This window comes from Myotis yumanensis, unplaced genomic scaffold (genome assembly GCF_028538775.1).
Source record: "Myotis yumanensis isolate MYYU_CA2020_CCGP unplaced genomic scaffold, mMyoYum1.0.hap1 SCAF_12, whole genome shotgun sequence".
NCBI lineage: Eukaryota > Metazoa > Chordata > Mammalia > Chiroptera > Vespertilionidae > Myotis > Myotis yumanensis.
Genome location: NW_027223763.1, coordinates 19,931,577 through 19,945,266, shown reverse-complemented (window position 1 = coordinate 19,945,266; position 13,690 = coordinate 19,931,577).

Sequence of the window (13,690 nt, the reverse complement as noted above, 5' to 3'; positions counted from 1 at the left end):
CTTTGCAGCAGTTTCGGGGGGGAGGGGGCGGGGGGAAGGCGGGATATGTCGCTACGAGCCACCTCGCCAGCATTTCAGTTCTAATGAGGAGAATCCCTTTGGTTGACTGTTTCCAACCTACACTTTCCAGGAACACTTTCTTACTTTCAGTTTAAATATTAGCTGATGTCAACGGAAGAACAACTAGGCCGGATCGGGATCATTTCCTATCACTGCAAAGCAACTGGAATATAAAAATGTACTGTTGAAAAATGTGAAATGTTAAGAAGCCAATATTCATTAAATACCCCCTCATATCAGCTCTTATTTTAAGCACTATATATGTACTAACTAATTTAATCCTTACAACAGTCCCACGAGGGAGGTGCTAGCATTTCCCAGCTCTGCAGATGAGGAAACTGAGGCACATGGAGATTAGTTTACCTGCCTAAGACCACACTGCAGGTCAACAACAGAGCTGGGAGTTAGCCCAGATGGTCGGGCTCCAGGGCCCTGCTTTCAAGTGCTTATGCTGAGCTGTCAAAAATACTGTGGCAGCCGAAGAAATTGCCAAAATCAAATACAATCAGGTTTGTTGAAAAATAACCGCTAACCTCTGCACGTGCCTTGGCGCCTGCTCTTTCAGTGCAGAGTAGTGGCTGGCACCATAGCCTCCCTCTGCCTGCTCAGACCCCATGCGGGACCTGGGAGACTTGGAGAGAAAAGTGACTTCAGTGGTAAGTGGCAGCAGTCAGGACGTGAGCCCATGTTGAAGATTATTGTTTCACCCCCATTTTACATAACAGTAAACAGGTCTGTTTGCATGGCGCCAGTGGTGTACATCTATGCAGTCCTTAGTCAGACCCTATCTCTAGACTCAATGACCTGAGGCTACTGGACTCCTCACAGACTCCTTGGGGGAGCCTGGGGTCTCCACTGCACTCATGCTGAGGAGAGGAGATTTGCCCGAGACCCAGACAAACACTAGAGGAGAACGAGAAGAGAATGTGAGAGAGGAGTGAGGTACGGGGTGAGCAGGGCTGAGGCCTCTGAGAATTCAGGGACCAGGCTCCTGGGTGTGGCAGCTATGGACAGCCCTGGGGAACAGTCCAAAGAGCAACTAAGTCCTACAGGAGGTGGGGTTTGCCGTCGGTCCACACAGTTCCAACCCTATGGGCTACTTTGTAGTCTTGCCTGCTTCATTGATAAAATGGGGCTCAAATGCTACTGATCGCACGGAGTTGTTTAGTGATGAAGTATGATGACAGTGTTTTCTTATTGGTGATACATAATGGAACATCTACACTCTTGTCCCCTCCCCATTTTCCCTGTCAAATGTTATCCTCTTTAGTAACAATCTAGAAGAGGCATTGGGGTGATTTTATTTCCTTGCAAGAATGAAATGAAAAGTAGTTTTTAATGGTTTGCTGGTGTTAGCGGTTCACAATGGTCTATACACCTAACAGGAAAGGGTAACTTAGACGGTGCGTTAGTTTCCTGGGAATGCTGTAACAAATCACTCCGGCTTGGGTGTCTTAAGTCACTAGGAACATATTCCCTCACAGTTCTAGGGGCCAGAAGTCCAAGATCAAGGTGTTGTCGGGGTTTTGTTCTTTCCCAAGGCTCGGAGGGAGAATCATTTCTAGGCTTCTCCCGATTTCTGTGTCTACTGGCAATTCCGGGTGGGCCTTGGCTTGTAGACGAATCACTCCACTCTCGGCCTCCCTCTTCACAAGGACACCTTGTGAAGGTGTCCTGTTTCTTATAAGGACACCTGCCATTGGCTTTCAGGCCCACCCTCATCCAGGATAATCTTACTTTTTTTAAAAATATATTTTATTGATTTTTTACAGAGAGGAAGGGAGAGGGATAGAGAGTTAGAAACATCCATGAGAGAGAAACATCAATCAGCTGCCTCCTGCACACCCTCCCACTGGGGATGTGCCTGCAACCAAGGTACATGCCCTTGACCGGAATCAAACCTGGGACCCTTCAGTCTGCAGGCCAATGCTCTATCCACTGAGCCACACTGGTCAGAGCAGGATAATCTTACTTTGAGATCCTTGCCTTAACTGCATCTGCAAAGATCCCTATGCCAAAAAGGTACTGTGAAATTCTGGGTCGACGTGAACTTCTGGGAGGTGGTCACTGCTCAACCCACGACAGACAGATTCAAGAGGAGAAATGGATCTGGAAACAGACAGGACTGGCTGTGGATCCCATCTCTGCCACTCACCACTCACCTGCTGGGTAACACTGACCACATTGCCTGCCCTATCTGATCCTCGAATCGCTCCCCACATCGCCTCTAATGGGCCTGCACAGGAGAGAGAACTCTGTAAAATGCTGCCGGAGACACAGTGCTTTATGACAGGAGCATGGAGAAACAGGGACTTAGTGAGAAAAGACACTGAGGAGGTGGGGTTTTGCTGGCATCCTGTGAGCAGCGGCTGAAGTTACTTCCCCAGAAGGCCCCTCCAAGTTTGGACAGCCCTTGTCGTCTTGGCCTCCTCTCGAGTCAGTGGCTGTACCTTTCTGGAAGTGGCATCTCTGAGGTTTAAGTGAGGACAGGGTGACACGTGAGCTCCCTGCCCACTCATCCACACTCCCTCAGATTAGCGTGCAGATGTGATATAACCGTGCTGACAGACAGCCATGTGACCTGAAACCCATTCTCTGTGACTCGTCGGCGGGCACTGTGTACAGACTGTGACTGCTGAAATGCATGCGTTCCAGATGTTTATCTCCTAATTATGAGTTTCTGATGTGTCACTTACAGTAATGTACTTACCCATGCTAATGCTTTCTCAGCCCCCGGAGGATCTGCCAGGACGGATTTGATGCGAGGACAGACAGAGTGTCTCTCACGCGTTTTAATTAGGCGACTGCACCCCAGTCATGGCTGGCACTGGGTGCCTGACCTATTGCAATGCTGTTCTGATCTGCAGCCATTCATGATGTCTGTTCTGAGATGAATGAGCAGTCCTCACTCTTTAGGGGCGCTCAGACTCCAGGGAGGGGACATGACAGGTACGGACCACTAATTAGCATGCAAGGTGATCAGTGCTCTGAACCAGCCCTGGGGAGCAGGCTTTGAGCTAAGGAACTCCCCCAGAGGCGTGGGGAGGATGGGACCATTTGGCTGAGCTTTTCCCATTTGACAAGAAGAAACTGATCAGGCAGATGTGGCGGTAGAGCTGGACTGCACGCCTGGCAGAGCACCAGGCCTAAATAAAGGCATGGAGGTGCAACAGGCCAGGGATGCTTGGCATGTGACTGATGCTTGGGCTATGTGGACAGAGTGGGAAGGAGAAGGCTAGAAACATAGGCTGGGAACCGAGCACACAGTACATTCAAAGTCAGGCCAGGGACTTGTTTCTGTAAACACCGAAGGAGGTATGGCTGTGTTTAGTTGGGAAGAAACATGATCAGGGCGGTATTGTAGGTAAGTCATTTAAGTCATTTGTTGTAGCCCAGAAGACTGAGGAGAGGAGGTCAAGCAAAGAAAGAAGAGAATGAGATTGTAAATACTCCAAGTTCAAGATGATGGTGGCCTGAATGGGGCAGTGCCTGGGAAATGGGCAAGTAGAACTGAGCGTAGAGAATTGTCCAAGGGAGAGTGAGGCAGGCAGGAGTGAAAGAAAATTCTGCTGTTTCTGGCTGGGATGACTTAGACTTGGCCCAATTAACTGAAAGGAGGACTTGAGGGGACACAAGTCTAGAGGAGCCGGGGAAAGGATGCAGTGGAGATGAGGAGAGCAGATTTTGGAACCACCAGGTCCTAAGTGTGCAAGTCCCCTCCATGGAGGGTGGGACATTTCAGGTGCCCGAGAATCTCAGTGTGCATGGTCTGAAAAGACTGGTGGGACCATCCACTGCCAGGATGGCAGCCGGGGTTCTAATCCGCAGCCCTAGCCTTGCCCTCAGCACCCTCTCTGCATCTTCCTAAGAGTCAAAAGGAGTTGTTACCACCTTGGGATCCCCAACCTCACATCTCAGCCTCCACTCCTTCCCCTCAATGACAGGTCAGCAATTGCCCAACCCCCCTAAGGCACCACTTCTGTCCCTTCAGCACTCTCTCCACACTCTGCCTCATCTCCTCCCCTCCTCTCCTAGTCCTCTGCCTGGACTTGCTCAAGACAGGGGTCCCCTGAGCCTCCTACTCTTCCTGGGCCCATGGTTGTGGTTTGGTGGATGCTAAGGAGGTGAGGGCAGGAAGAGGGTAGCATGTCCTGGTCCTGCCCCTTCACTTTCTCTCCCAATCTTTCTCACCCCTCCCACCACCTTCCTCCTTTTGCATCTTTCTGAGGAAGACCTTTGGGTCAGTTGGGGCTACAAGTTGAGGCTTGTGGAGATATAGTGAGGGTGCCTGGTGGGCCTGAGTGAGTCACAGGTGTTGAAAAACTGGTCCTACTGTATGAGGCAACTCCACAGTGAGCCGACTGCCCAGTAGGCTCAGCATCTTGCAGGTCTTCCCTATCTGCAATCACTCAATCTCTTTTTTCCTCTCTCTGCCATCTTCTTCCTTCTTTCATTAAGTGTGAGCAGAGCACTTCCTCTGGGCAAGCACAGGGCTAGTCGCTGGGGACGTGGAGGTGGGTAGGGCAGCAGTGTGTCCACCAAGAGCACAGGGTCCAGTGGCAGGAAAGAACGCAGATGCTTACAGTTCCCTACAAGTCAGAGGAGAGCCCAGAGGCAGGGAACAAGCAGGTTCAGAAGGACATTCAAGGCAGAAGCACAGACTATCACAGGCTGCGTCCCATTCCTTCCCTGATCCTGCTCTACCTCCCTTCCTTCTTTCTTCCTCTTCCTCTTCCATATTTTTATCCCAATAAAATACCAATGGAAAGCTTGGGCCATACCCTGCCAGGCCCTGTGCTAACCACTTTCATGTCTTATTTTTATCTGATGACCCACACTCTATTGTCTCTGCTCTAGAGATAAGGACAATGTGCTCAGAGACTTTACATGGCATCCTAGTCAATGGCTGGTGGCTGGTGGGTGGTGGACCTTGGAATTGATGGCACCTGCTGTCCTCCCCTGCTATGTTCACCACCTCCTTTTAGACACTGTGGAAAGTGACAGGTGCGTTTCTTCTCATCTGTGCAGGGAAATGTCTTCTTGCCTTTAGATGAGAAAATCATGCTGATGGAATAAGCAAAGCACAAAAAGGAAGCCCGAAGACCTGGTCCATTATCTTTCCACGGAGGACCCGGGGGAGAGCGTGAGGAGAGGGCCTTCTCTGCACCCTGTGCGGTGTGGGGTTCCCCGAGCAGAGCAAACGGGACCTACCGCCCAGGCCAGAGACTCTGTGTGGCTCTCACAAAACTGCCCAGGGCCTGTGTTTGGTTTACTGCTCTGCTGTCCCCATCTTGAAATTCTTAATCATTTTCACAGGAGGCTTCGCATTTCCCTTTCACACTGGGCCCCACAAATTATGTAGCCAGTCCTTCTGGGGAAACTGGCTTTCCTGCCCATTCCCTGTCACTCTGCCTGCTGCCCTTCAAGTGATTCCCCACCAGCTCCCCTGCGGCCTGACTGCTCCTTTGATCTGAGACACGGGCTGGTTCCTGGGTCCACAAAGAATAGCAGAATGATGGTGTCCAGCACCCGACGTGATTATCCAAATCATTTCCTCCTGTGACCAGGGCCTGGCTTAATACTTCCCAGGTACCAGGTGTTCCCCAAATATCTGCATGTGGAAGGGTTTGGGTGGCTCCATTCTTTTCTCTTTCGATAAAACAATTAGGTCATTTAGAGTATGAAAAGCTTTGAAATCATGAAAGTACTTTATTTGAAGTTTGGGGAAGAAAGAACTTTGATGGTGAAAGGAAAGACAGCTATTTCCATTTTAAACAAGAAAAAGCAGGAGAGATTCCTGTAATAAGGTAAGATTGGACTCCACTGTCCAGATACTAGCTAGGGACCCTATGGAGCCACTCTTGGTAACCTGGGACCAGGCCCAATAGGTAGAAGTTACAGAAAGGAATCTTTGGCTCACGGTGATGAAGAGCATGGAGCATTGAGATATGTCTGGATGGGGATTTGACACTCAAGGGAGTGAAGTGCTTAGATCTGGAAGCGTCGAGCATGCTGCACATCATGTCTACTCCAGGGGGTAGAGAAGCTCCAAGTATCAAATGGGTTTATGGCTCTGAACAACCATGCTTAGTTGACTATGATGACTCTGGGATACTGAGTTTTCCTGCTCAGTGATTCCATCATTCTTCCTGTTTATACTTGAAAAGCTGAAGTAACTATTTATTTCTACAGGAGACAAAAGTAGAGAGTCCACATTCTTCTATCTACTATCTAATATAGAAGCAGGAGAATATTGATTGTTTCAAATTCTGTCAAGATTCCCTGAAGCTGGGGACCTTCTCAGAAATGAAGGAAGGAAGGAAGGGAGGGAGGGAGGGAGGGAGGGAGGGAGGGAGGGAGGGAGGGAGGGAGGAAGGAAGGAAGGAAGGAAGGAAGGAAGGAAGGAAGGAAGGAAGGAAGGAAGGAAGGAAATAAGAAATAAGGCAGAAACAAGCAACCTGGGTCCTTTTAAGATTAAGAAGATCAGAAAGGGTAGACCTAGGGCAGTCGTTCTCCTAGGACACGGGGTCCCACAGTCCTAGCCAGTCCCCTCCATCCAGCTGCTGCAGAGCTGGCTGTCCATCTCCCGCAGAGCAGAGCGGAGCTAACAGCATTAGCACACACATGGCCCAGGGCCCGCGGAGAGAATGTTTGTGAAACACTGATAGAAACTTCTGTGACACTTTAACATCACAGTGTTCCCAGCATTTCCACAGGCCTAAGCCACATCCTGGAAGCAAGCCATACACAGGTACATGCAATCAGCTAGGAGATGCCTGTGTCTATCCAGCTGAAAGCGTGGGAAGCACAGTCAAGGGTCAGGAGGGCTGGGTGCTCACCCTGGCTCTGCCTTCGAAACACTTGGGGGCTTTGGTCAAGTCCCTTCTCCTCTCTGGGCCTCACATTTATCATTTAAAAAATATAGATATAATAGTCCCCACACAACAGTTACAAAGGTTTAATTAGTTAACACTTATAAAATGCTTAGAAAAATGCCTGTGGCATTGTAAACACTATATAAGTAATGAGAAAAACAGACAAACAAACAAAAAACACCACTGGTCTTTACAGCAGCCTTTTAAGATGGACATTCTTATCCCCTTTTTACCTGAGGAATCTGAGGTTCAGGTAGCAAGTGATGCACCCAAGGTCATATACCAGGACCCAGCAGGGCGAGGTCAGCTATGAGATGACTTCCTATTCTGATATTCAGTGATTCTATCTTTATAAACTGATAAACTGATCATTTTGCCTGGATTTCATTGGCCCCTTCGTTCTGGTGAGCACCAGCTCAATGAAGGAAAAGTTCAAGCTCATCTCCAGTCCGTTGATAGAGTGAAAAGCCACAAGGTACTCAGTACTTGATGTGGCCGTGGCGGCTCTGACAAGCCCTCCTGCTATGAAGCCCAGCACTGCTGGCTGTGCTTTACATCAGTGAAATGGAACCCAGTTTTCCCAGCTCAGCAGCAATTCTGAATATGTTCCAGGGTTTCCAAGCTGAATGTCTGATCCAGTTTCTGCCACTGTGGTCCCTACGTAGGTCAACAGCATCAACATCCAACGGCCTTCCAACATACTGGAATGTCAGTGTCCTTCTCCAGCACCCTCATAAGTAATCCATCACCAATGTCTGCCAGGAAAGCCCATCATGCTGCTTAAAATCCCTAAGTGAGTCTTCATTACACACAGCCTAAACTTATCATTCCAGGCTCTTCGAGTGTGAGCTCCCCCTCCCCAACTTCTCCTACTGACAATTCTCCTCCCACAGCTTCCTCCCTTGGCCTCCAGGGCAGCCAACCCTCCAACCACAGTAAGATACTAAGTTTTTCTACTCTAGTGATTCCATCATTCTTCCTGTTTATACCTAAAAGATGAGGTAACTATTTACTTCTATAGGAGACAAAAGTAGAGTCCACATTCTTCTATCTACTACCTAATACAGAAACAAGAGAATATTGATTGCTTCAAATTCTGTCAAGATTCCCTGAAGCTGGGGACCTTCGAAGGAAGGAAGGAAATGAGAAAAAAGGCAGAAACAAGCAACCTGAGTCCTTTGAAGATTAAGAAGATCAAAAAGGGTAGACCTTGGGTGGTAGTTCTCCCAGGACGTGGGGTCCCACAGTCCTAGCCAATCCTCCAGCCCCAATCAAGCATTCAGATGATTGCAGTCTTTGTCAGCTTTCTGACTACAATCTCACGAAAAACCCTGAGCCAAAATCTCCAGATAAGCTGAATTCCTGGCCCACAAAAGCTATGTGAGATATGGATGTTCACTATTAAGCCTTCATTATCGCTATTTTTGCCTAGTCCATGATACCTCTTGTCTAAACTACTGCAGATGCTTCTTTAATCTGCCACTTTGCTTCCAGATTTCTTCCTTTTCACAAATTACAATTTCCTTTCAGGAACTTGAATAAAATGTCAAAACATGAATCTGTTGAATATCCTCTAAAGCAGTGGTTCTCAACCTTCCTAATGCTGCGACCCTTTAATACAGTTCCTCATGTTGTGGTGACCCCCAACCATAAAATTATTTTCGTTGCTACTTCATAACTGTAATTTTGCTACTGTTATGAATCTTAATGTAAATATCCGATATGCAGGATGTATTTTCATTGTTACAAATTGAACATAATTAAAGCATAGTGATTAATCACAAAAACAATATGTAATTATATATGTGTTTTCCGATGGTCTTAGGCGACTCCTGTGAAAGGGTCATTCAACCTCAAAAGGGGTCGCGACCCACAGGTTGAGAACCACTGCTCTAAGGACTTCCCATTGCTCTCAGGATAAAGCCCAAATTCCTCAATATGGCTGACAAAAATCTTCATGACCTGACTTAGGTAGTCTGGCCTTTCCAGACTTAATTCTCAAGGCTCTTTGCTTTCAACTCAAAATTCAGGCAACCACATTTCATTTTCAAAATAAGCTTTCTTTTTTTCTTGACCCTTGATTAGACTTCTCACACGAGCTTCTCTCTGTCTGAAACTCTTTTTTGTTCTCTTTTCTCCCCCAAATCTTTATTCATGTACCTTTATCCCCACCTCTGAGAAGCCTGTCCTAACTTTTTTATGGAAGGTAACCCTCATTGTATTCCAAGACAAAATATGTCATAACCCTATTACAATATTAATCCTTCTGTAATATTATTAACTTACTAGAGGCTCAGTGCATGAATTCGTGCATGGGTGGGGTCCCTTGGTGGGTCGGGGGGGAGGGACCACAGGAGGTTGGCCAGCTGCAGGAGGTTGGCTGTGGGAGTGCACTGACCACCAGGGGGCAGCTCCTGTGTTGAGTGTCTGCCCCCTGGTGGTGAGTGCGCATCATAGTGATGGTTGACCGGTCGTTCGGTCACTTAGGCTTTTATATATACTAGTATACTAGAGGTCTGATGCACAAAATTCGTACAAGGGGCTCAGCCCCCACAGCTGCGGCTTGCCTCGGCCCTTGCAGTTGTGGCTTACCTCAGCCCTCGCAGCCCTGGCTTCATCCCAAAGGTCATCCTGACGGTCACCTGGAAGGTCATCTGGGCAGTTGTTCTGCTGTTTGGTCTAATTAGCATATAAGCTCTTTATTATATAGGATAGATAATGAACAGTGATGTTAATAAAGCTACTTATAACATATGTTGTCTGGGCCTACTTCTGAGTCATCTGCAGACATTTTCCCTATTCAGGACTTTCCTGTGCCTCTGCTTGAAGATGTTCTTTAACCACAGAACATGCTTGACCCACACCCAGGGCAGCTAGAAGCTCTGCAAGGTTAACCTCAATCAATAAGGCACAGAGTTGGTAGATAAATAACCCATCTTCATAGCTGTATTGGGACAACTTCAAGGATTCCCTGGTGGGATTGAGTCCCAGTTGCCCACAGAAGTAACCTAGTCATTAACACACTCTTTATTATCTTCTTCCCTTTCCTATGTCACTTCATTTAGTTACTTTCTCACAGCTTCTTGCATCCTTTCTCAGACAAATTACTTGCACACATAATCTTGTCCCAGGGTCTGGTTTTGGAGTAACCCACACTAAATCACAATCATTCAGTCAGCACTTTCCATGAGCTGGATGCTGGATCAAGCTCATTATGTGGATTATGTATTTTAATTCTCTGAGCAGCCCATTACATAGGTACTAATCCATAAAATTGGGGTCATAGTATTTATTCACAGGATTGTTGTGAGAATTAAATGGGATAATTCATGTAAAGGGTTTAAAACTTGGTATGTATGATAATGCCTGTGAAGAGCTTAGTGCTGGAAGAGAAGATCAATTTAAAGAATTTAGGACCGTCCTTTGCATAGTAAGCAATTGGTCACTTGCCCCAAATCACACAGAAACCAAGAGGTAGATTTTTACCAAATTCTGCCAGATTCCAGAGCTCTCAATTACTAATCTGCATTTTCTTATTAGTTCTAATCATTGCACTATTACCAACAGCAGACAGGGAGCACAATGGGAACAGGAAACATGCTGATTATATTCAGTTTTATCTCCATAAAGTTGCATTCAATGGGTAGCAAGATATTTGAGTAAAAAAGAATTAATTCTTCCCTTCCTCCCAACCAAGTCTGTTTGTATTTGGTTTGGGGTGCTCATCACTCAAAATAATTCTTTGAGGTATCAGAGTAATCATAAAAATTACATAAGAAAAGAATGTGTCTTCCTTTAAAAGCCTAAATTTTATGGTTCTTTTTCCCCTGTTCAGGAGACCAGTGCATTTCCATCGTGGGAAGGCAGCATATTTAGTGGTATTAAAGTAAAAAAAACAAAACCTGGTTCAAATTCAGTATTTTTAACCATATGACCTTGGAAAAAATACTTAGCCTCTCTAATTTATAGTTTTCTCACCTAAAAAAGAGGAATGATCATACCTCCCATGTTAGTTATCTATTGTTGCATAACAAATTAATTAAAAACTTAGTAGCTAAAAACAACAAAAATTTACTATCTCACAGTTTCTGAGGGTCAGGAATCTGAGTAGCTTAGCTGAGTGGTTCTAGCTCAAGGTCTTTCATGTGGTTGCAATCAAGTTGTTCACTAAGGCTGTAGTTATCTGAAGGCTTGACTGGGGCGGGAAGACACAGTTCCACATTTACTCACATGGTTGTTGGATGGGGTCTCAGTTCCTCCCCAGTGAGTCTCTCACAGTATGGCAGTTGGTTTCCACCACAGTACAAGATCTGAGAAGGACAATGAGATACCACCAAGATGGAAGCCACAGGGTCTCTTGTAATCTACTTTGGAAATGACATACTACCGCTCCTGACATATTCTACTGGTCATAGAGACCAATGCTAGCATAGTGTGAGAGGGGGCTACACAAAGATGGGAACAGCAGAAGACAGGATCCTTGTGGGCCATATTGGAGATTGAATATAGCATCTCTCCTGTACCGTTGTAGCAGAAGGTTTCATGTGCCTCATATATAGTTGCCTCTCAAAAAATATTAGTTCTATTTTATGCATCAAAACCCCAGCCCCACACTCACAGAATATTCTCTCCCATAATTCCCACAACTGGTCCATAGGAAATAATCTACAGATCCCTTGCTTCAGCAACCTGGGAAAGCAGACTGATGCCAAAGCAAGCTTGCTCTCCTGTCTCTTAGTACCTCACTCACTAGATGCCCCAGGCAGGAAGGACATCAATTTCTGCATTAACCCAACACTGAAAACACAATTCAAAGTTCTCCAAGTGGTTCTATGGAAGCCCCATCACTTATCTTGAGTTTAAAAGAACTTAGCACTGGAACAGTTCTTGCCAAAGAATTTTCTTAAAAAATCTATCCAGTCTTGCCCTGCTGGTGTGGCTCGGTGGTTGAATGTCGACCTATGAACCAGGAGGTAATAGTTCGATTTCGGTCCACATGCCTGGGTTGTGGGCTTGGTCCCAGTAGGGGCCATTCAGGAGGTAGCCCATCGATGATTCTCTCTCATCATTGATGTTTATATCTCTCTCTTCCTTTCCCTTCCTCTCAGAAGTCAATAAAAATATACACTTTTAAAAAATATACACCATCTTATTCAGAAGTGGTTGAGGGGATGGGATTGAGACAAATAACAACTCGGGCTCTTAGTGTCAACTTCAAATACATGTGTTATATGATCTTGGGTGAGCTATGTTTTTTTCTCTATGCCTCAGTTTCGTTACCTGTATAATGTGGGTAATATTAGATTTTTTATGCCTAGAGAACATCAAAAGTGGCAGCTGTTATTCTTATCTAAGTCTCTTGTATAAACAGTGGATGTTATCTTTATATCAGAATGACCCAATAGGTTCCTCATTATGATTTTGAAATCAGAGTTCTTAAACTTCCCTGAATCTGTGATCATAAGTATGCATGAGTATGAATCAGCTTGAAGAAGAATCTTAGATAATTTTTATCATTATTTCCATATAATTTTCTGACAAACTGCAAATGATTATCAATATTGCAAAATACAGTGATAACACTTCTACAGGAAATGAATAGGAAATGCTACTCCCTGACTCCCTGGTGTGAATTAATTTATCTCCCTGGCTGCTGGGAAGACTGATGACAAGGGCTTGAGTGACCCTTTTTTCCTTTTGAGACCAACAGGCACAAATTCATCAAAATTCAGTTCAAATGTCATCTCCTCAGTGAAAGCTGACCTTGACCAACCCCCACAAATAGAATTGTTCCCTTCTAGCCTCCACACTCCCATAGCGCTTTGTACAGTTCCCTCTTCTTGTTCAGCTTCAGGGTGTCTGTTTCTGACTGTTTATGTGGCCTCCTTTGGCCTTACTCTTAAGTAGGACTTTGAATCTGGGGACTATCCTTCATACCTCGATTTCACCCATACTCAATGGCTGGTGTGACCACACACTCTGGTTTTCCCCCTCCCCATCCCGATAACTTAATGTTGGCTTTCAGACTCCCTACTTGTATGTGAAACCTCAGGGTCTTCTTGTCCATAATAGAAATTTAGAAACTAAGTAGAGGTGGAATTAGAAGCTAAAAGAGCATAGAAAAGGTAATCCTGCATCTGGAAGTGAAGACGGTGGGGAAGAGAGGAAGGCAAAGGGTCTGAGATCTATGTCTAAAGGCAGAAGTATTTTCTGGGTGGAGACATATGGGGTGGGCAAAAGTAGGTCTACAGTTGTTAGCATGGAAAATAATACAATCATTAATAAACAATAATACAAGGATAAACTCTGTGTTTCGTGTACTCACAACTATAAGTCTAATTTTGCCCCACCCTGTACAAGTGTAAGTTTATTTATGGCAGATAGACCAGCACTGGCAAAGCATAGAGAGGCGCTGAAAAGGTTGCCATGATGGGGACCATAAAGACAAGTGATGGGTGGGAGTGTAGGTTGGCAAGAATGATAGACGGTTGCACTGGGAAGAAAGAATTAAGGTCAGTAAATGCTAGCTTAAGGAGTTTGGGTTTTGTTATTTATGCATTGTGGAAACATCTGAAGTTGTCAAAAAGGGGAGAATAGGACGACAAGGTAAGAGCTGCCATAAGGTTGGTTTGGAGGGAAGACCTAATGTCATCAGCCTGGAAGGGTCAGTCCTTCCCCCTGTATCAGCACAGTGGATGTCTCCCACCCCTTTAACACCCAGCCGCTAGAGCTGAGCAATGCTGCTAGAAATCAGA